Source organism: Convolutriloba macropyga, chromosome 5 (genome assembly GCF_964194025.1).
Source record: "Convolutriloba macropyga chromosome 5, txConMacr16.3, whole genome shotgun sequence".
Taxonomy (NCBI): Eukaryota; Metazoa; Xenacoelomorpha; order Acoela; family Convolutidae; genus Convolutriloba; species Convolutriloba macropyga.
In genome coordinates this window covers 59,792,664-59,799,622 of record NC_134472.1, presented here as the reverse complement: position 1 = coordinate 59,799,622, position 6,959 = coordinate 59,792,664, and positions in this window count along the sequence as shown.

Below are 6,959 nucleotides of genomic sequence, written 5' to 3'. Positions count from 1 at the left end.
ATCGAACTTTTCTATTTTGCAGACAAGACATGAATCAGACGGGAGCTCTTTGGAGCGGCTTTGAATTGCCAGCAATCCATTTTTTCTTCTTTCTTCACCTTAGTTTCTCCGATATATGTCTTTTTATACAAAGCGAATCCTTCTATCAAATTTCTGTTATTACATATAAAATTTGTCAAGTTAAATTTGTTTTCTTTTAGTAATTTATATTAAAACTTTTTTTGGCTTCATATTTTACTGAGTTAATTTTTACTTTTAGATCAAACGGCACACTTTTTCTCTTGCAAGCTGATTCTGAGCAAGCCCAAAGGTTTTGTTTCTTACACAAAGTTAATAAACAACAAAAAAGTTTTCAACAAATCCATAGTTTTGAAAAATACGGGTTTTATGAGACAATTAAATTGAAGTTATTCATTTTTGAGTTTAAAAAGTTCTGCAAAATTAATACAATTATTGGTAAATAAATTACAATTTTTGGAATTTTTATGCATTAATAAACAATTTTTCGGAAGTTAATTTACAATTTTTTTTGTACATTTTTTAAGACAAAGGTTTTGTTTTGCAATCAAATACTACCGGATTCAAATGCATCTAGTACAGTGTCGAAGCTTTGTCGTAAGAATATTGTAAGAATTTCGCTCTGAATCGAAGTGAGTAAATATATATTTTTCATTGCAAAACGCCAGCATCTTTATATGATGACCGTGGGGTTTTCTCGAAAATTTGCGGGTTCTTGCAAAAAAGATTTTGGAAGGTTTGCGGCATTTTATTTTCAATTATTTAGCCCAAAATCTTACCAAAAAAATCTGCGGTTCAGGGTTTAGAACATCTGACCTCCTTCGTGCCAGCCACTTTTTCGTCCGCTGCGCCACCTGTCGTTTTAATTCGTTTGAACTTGAACCAGACTCACTCCAATTTATAGAAAACATATGTGTGAAGTTTCTGGTAAGATTTTTGCAGCAACATTTTGTTATATTTGCTATTTTTTATGGTGTTTTTTTTTATTTTCATCGCTTAAGCGGTGAAACATATATTTTACAACTACGGACAGGAACCAGTTGAAATATTTATTTCACTGTAAAAACTGCAATTTTTACATCCATTCATCGCTTTCAATACAATTCTTCTATTTCTTAGCAATTCCAAGCGTTGGGAACTAGAGTCAGGAATATCACCTCTTGGCTTCTCGTGAATTTACAAAAATTATTCACAAATTCATCTGACTTGACCCAGCAAGACGTTGATTCTTTCAAAAAAATATTTCGATTCTAGTCGACTCCCAATTCCATTTTTTTACCCCAGGCACAATTTTTTGCTCTTTCCCATCATAGCCCCCATTGTGGTATATTTATCTTTATTGGGTGTGCGGGCGTTAGGTTACAGAGCCACTAACATGGGATATGATAGGGAAGCTACATATTAAAATTGTTTTTAGTTGTGTAATAATAACATATGCTTATAATATGTGATCTGTTTTAACGGATGCTAGGAAGCGCTTCGCTTGGTGGAGCACCGTTTCAGACCGGTTCAAATTCAATCGCTTTACTTCTATACATGCCTAAAGTATGTTCACATTGAAAAGAGCCGCCAAAATTATCTACAGAAAGTCTAAATTGCTTTATCTACAAATCAATATCTATATGACCTAAAATATCGGTTGCTAAAAAGCAGAAAAAAATGAAAATTTGGTTAAAGGTACAAAAAGGATAAGAACAATTAAGGGAAAGCGTTTTCTTTGTTTTTCATCAAGAAATCATAAACGGTTTTCAAAAAAAGAAAAATCAAAATAAAATTAAAATCAAAATTGAAATCGAAATAAAATTGTCAAAAAACAATTGAGCTATTTTTTCAGATCTTTTTTTCTCACAGTCTTTTATTTTTTTTTGTTTAAATTAAATTTTCGAGTTCAGAAATGGAAGCAATTTTGTTTTCCGATCTACAAGATGTTACTTACTTCTTTTTGCTTTGGAAACCCAAAAATTATCCTAAGTAGGAAATTTTGCTGATGCCTTAATTTATGATGATCCATCTCATTCGGTATTCCGTATACAAGAACTACTTATCTCTGCTGTGGTTGCTAATATTGCTTGTATATCTTTAAAAACAACGTTCTGACGAGGTATTTTCCGGTTGAAAAATACAGAAATGAAGTGATTACACATCTGCCAATCATAATATATGTGATCACAAAGTTTTTCACACTCTTTCGTTTTTCACCATTCTAATTACAAGCAATTTTCTAATTACAAGCAATTTTCTAATTACAAGCAATTTTTATTGTCAGTAGACAACTTAAACCCAAAAAATTTTAGTTTTTCATTGTTCAGCGTCAGTTTGTTGCCTGGCAGCCATTTTGATATAGCCATTTCTCTCTATTAATTTTCTTAGTTTCTAGCATATGGGTAATGGCTTCTACTGTGATTGTTTGAGAAAACCTAACATTTTGGATGGTAAGAGCTTTTATTTGAAGAATATATTTTATTCTGGAATGTATGATTGTCTCATAAAAATTATCAAATAGTGGAATTAAACAGATAGGTCTATTAATAGAGGGATCCTTTATGTCTCCGTCCTTGAAAATTGGCACTGCTATGGCTACTTTCAAATTATTTGGAATTTGTGCATGATATGCGATATTAGTAATAAAAATGGGCAGGTACTCACTTATACCAGAAATAATCCCTTTGAGTAGTTTTTCAGTAAAGCTTATGAGAAATTTACGTGTTTAACCGATATAAAAGTTAAATTCAAAGAACACTTTTTTTGTATCATTTTGACTTGGGACAAATGTGTTAGAAATGGACTGGACAGATATTCTATCATACTGTTCCTTGAGTTCTCTTTCTATAGAAGGCTCAGCGTTGACAAAAATTCATTGAGTTTTTCGGAACAGATTGTGTCTGTTGTGTTGCTTCTTTCTATTTCAAACATTTTTGTAGTTTTTTTTCAGACAACTATAAATTTTTTGTCCGTTTGGTTCATTTTGCTCACAGAATACTTTGTTATAGTAATTCGTCTTGGCTTTTATCACTAAAACCTTAGATTAATTATTTTGCTCTCTATTTTATACTCTTTTCACCTTTAAGGATATGTAACACAATAACTGTTTTGTAACACACGCATTGTTTATTTCGTTGCTAATCCAGACTTTTTGGGTTGTTTTTAATCATGCTTTTTAGGAATCTGCTAATTACAATTTCAGGCAGACATAACATTTTTCCTGTGTATTTGAGAGAAAGTCTGGTTTTAGGTAAGGAAGTTTCGTTGATTTGTTGATAAGTGTTATTTTATCTCAAGTAGTGTGCTACAGTTTCTCAAGCCATTCAACTTTCGTTGTTGCACTGTTCTTGGTTTCCTATTTATTGATCAACTCAAAAATCTCATTTTGTTGAGTCTATAAAAGAACACCGCAATGGTCTGTCACTCACAATTCTTGAACTCCTGAGAGCAATTTGAAATGTCAGAAAAACATCTAAAAATTTATTCGGATTAGGTGTAACTGTAGTGTATACAGAATTTTTAGATGTACAGTTTAGTTCTAGTGAATCAAGGTGAAAAAGAAAATTTTCCATATGGCTAGGTTTCTTTGGAAACCAGTATTGAAATCTCTGCATAGCCGGGTCAACGATCATACAACTTTCTTTGATTTCGTACTAGATCATATATGATTCTTAGTAATCGTAATAGGTCATACATGATTTGTATGATTTCTTGGTAGTCATGCAAGGACCATATATGATTTCTTAGAAATCATACAAGTATCATAAAAAAAAAATTCAAAGACTAAAAACTGTATAATTTTGATTCTCTATTGAAGTTGAAAAAATTTCTTGGAAATCATACAAGGACATATATGACACATAAAACATTCACTGATGCCACAAATTCACGTATAATGTAGTCAGTGGACTTACTAACTTATTATATTGCATTTGCAATCCAGATTTGATTCTTTGCATGCGCTAAAAGAATAATTTTGTGGTTTAAACGTATTCAGAAAACGAATTTGAGGTTATATGCAAATTTTTTTCTTGATTTTTTTTCAAATGAGCATTTATAAGTATAAACTGTCTTCAGTGTATGTCAAAAATTTTGTTATCTATTTGGTCTTACTCTGTTATTCAGTTCACAACTCTCAATTGCGTTTAGCCTAAATTTTAATTGTTGTGATGATATGCCTAATTCAAGTTACTTTCTTACACTTCCTCAGGTTGTTACCGGTACAAGGAGAATGAACGCTAACAGCTAGTAACCATTGATACTGAGGAAAACCTGTTGAAGTTCCTAAACTTTTTCACTAAAAGAGATTTTTCACTAAAACCTGCTTAAGATTTAAAATCTTGACTTTTCTTCTTAATCCCGACTTTTCTTTTACGTTTTCTTCCAGTTTTATTCTCACCACCTTCAAAATTCTTAAGCTCAAAAGTCTTCACTTTTTGCTCAGTTTTATCCCTCATCTTCAAAATCTTATTAGAGATTTTTTCGAGAAGTCAAAGCCTCCTTGAGGCTGAGTTTTAAAATGAGCCAAATTGAAAGGCTTTTATCTGAAGCCAGAATGACAGCCGACGAAGCAACACAAGATGAAAGCGATTTTAATGAAGTGCGAAGTAAAAGAAAAAGGTTCAGAAAACAAGCACAAATTCCAATCACCAACGTTAGACCAATTGTTGTTTCTATTGATCCAAGGCCATCACAAATACTGTTTGCAAGAGCAATCAGATCAAACTTTCCAGTGGTCAAAATAAAGCACATAAGATAGTTGAAGAACAATACCGATTTTTTTTATCCAACCTGAGGACCTCGCTTCTAGAGAATGCCTAATGCTGACCGTAAAGCTAACTCAAGCCTTTCCAAATGCTACTGTGGACGTCAGAAACACACTTCCTAAGCCAAAAACCAAACCAACCTTCGTAATTGTAAATGTGCATCACAACATTAGTGAAGATGAGATAAAAGCTGAGCTCCTAAACAACAACGCAATGAATGTCAGCAAAATTACACGAATAACAAGCCGAGCAACTGGCCAACCAACAAAATTAATTCGAGTCATAACTGATTCCAACAATCATGTTAGTGCAGCTCAAAAGCATGGTGTCAAAATAGGTTGGCAGTTATACCGATGTGAAGCAAGCCGAGAACCACACCACGTAAGGCAACGTTTCAAATGCCAACAATTTGGTCACTCTTCTAAAGAATGCAGTAACGCCACTCGATGCCTCCGCTGCTCGCAGGAGCACAGTGTTAAAGAATGCACTGTTCAAAAAGAAAACGCTAAGTGTTCAAACTGTGGTGGAGCGCATACGACAGTTTATCGCGGTTGTTCGGCCTATCAGCAAAAGCTAACTGAGGCTTCAAGAAAGATAATTGAGAATAAACACTCCGAAGTAGCAAAGGCCTTCAAACCCCAAAAAAAAACACTGAACTCCCGCCACAAACTGAAAAAATAGCTGTTTTAGTGGCCGAAGCCCTGAGTAAAACACGAACAGTTCCCAATACCATGTCCTACAGTGATATAATAAACATTGTCTCTAACAGCGCCTCACGCATCTTCAATGAAAAAATTGATGGTCAAAGAATACACGAGATCATTAAGAGTGCAAATATCACCTCTCATAATACAATGCCGCCTAACAACCTAGCAAACAGCCAAAACTTTACCCAAAATGGATAAGCTAAAAATTTTGCGATGGAACTGTCGAGGTCTAAACAACAATATAAACGATCTGATTCTATTTTCGGCTGTAAAAGACATAGATGTAATTTGCGTAAATGAAGTGAAAAAATTGCAGAAGACAACCCCTCTCAGTAATTATACTGTTGCAGCAGAAACTTATGCCAACGGTCACCATGGTTCTGTTATCTTAATGAAGAACAACATTGTCATAAAGCGAGTAGAACCAGTTGAAAAAGAGAACGATTACCGAGGGAAAACCTTAGAAATACTAAAAATATGCATCACGCTACCGCTTTTTGGTGACTTTTGGATAGTATCTGTTTACAATTCACCTGGAAAATCACTTTCACTCGAAAAAGTATTCTCAGAAAGAATGTCAAATGTTTTTGTATGTGGTGACTTCAACTCTTCCCACCGAGAACTAAACTGCTCCTATGATTCCGAAAACGGCGAGAAGCTTTCAAATCTAATTGAAAAAGGCCATTTTAAATTGCTAAACAACGTTCACTACACATACCAGTCGATTGACGGAAAAAGCAGGAATATGCTCGATCTGCACTTGTGCGATAGCACAGTTTTTTACGAATTTCAACAATTTTGAAGTCTCAGAGGATCTAGGTAGTAACCATAGAACCACAATTACAACGTTGAACCTCAAAATAAGCAAAATGTTTGAATTGAAATCTAAAATTGACCTCAGAATATTTAAAGAAAACACAAGAAAGTCTTATAGATCATCAATTTTTTGGCCTGCGCAGTATCCAGGAAAGGATGATCTAAATCAGTTTAGCAGTAGCCTGGTTGAATTAATACATAAATCGCTGGAAGATTCCAATCTCATCAAAAAGAAGTTCCCTTAGAGTATTGAGACACGAAAATTAATAAAACTGAAAAAAAGGAAGCGAAGACAGCTCAAAAGTGCTTTCGGCGAAGATTTTAGGTCTCTAAGAACCGAGATAAATTATCAACAAAAAGAAATCAAACGATCAATTAGGCAATCAGAAGAAAGAAAAAGAGCAAAAACTTTGGAATGTGCAGGCGATAAGGGCAGCAAAGGTTTTTGGAGAGCAATAAAAGAACTAACAAATGATCACGAGTCAAAACAGAAAACTGGAGACTATCCCAATTTAAACTATAAAGAGTCGCAGGCAGTCACCGATCAGGAAAAAAGCGAGCTGTTCAAACAATTGCTAAAGGATACCATGAAAGATCACACACCGGTTTCATCAGGAATTGCTAAACATTGCGAGAAAATTGAAAATCAAACTAAAGCGGTTCTAGGCAG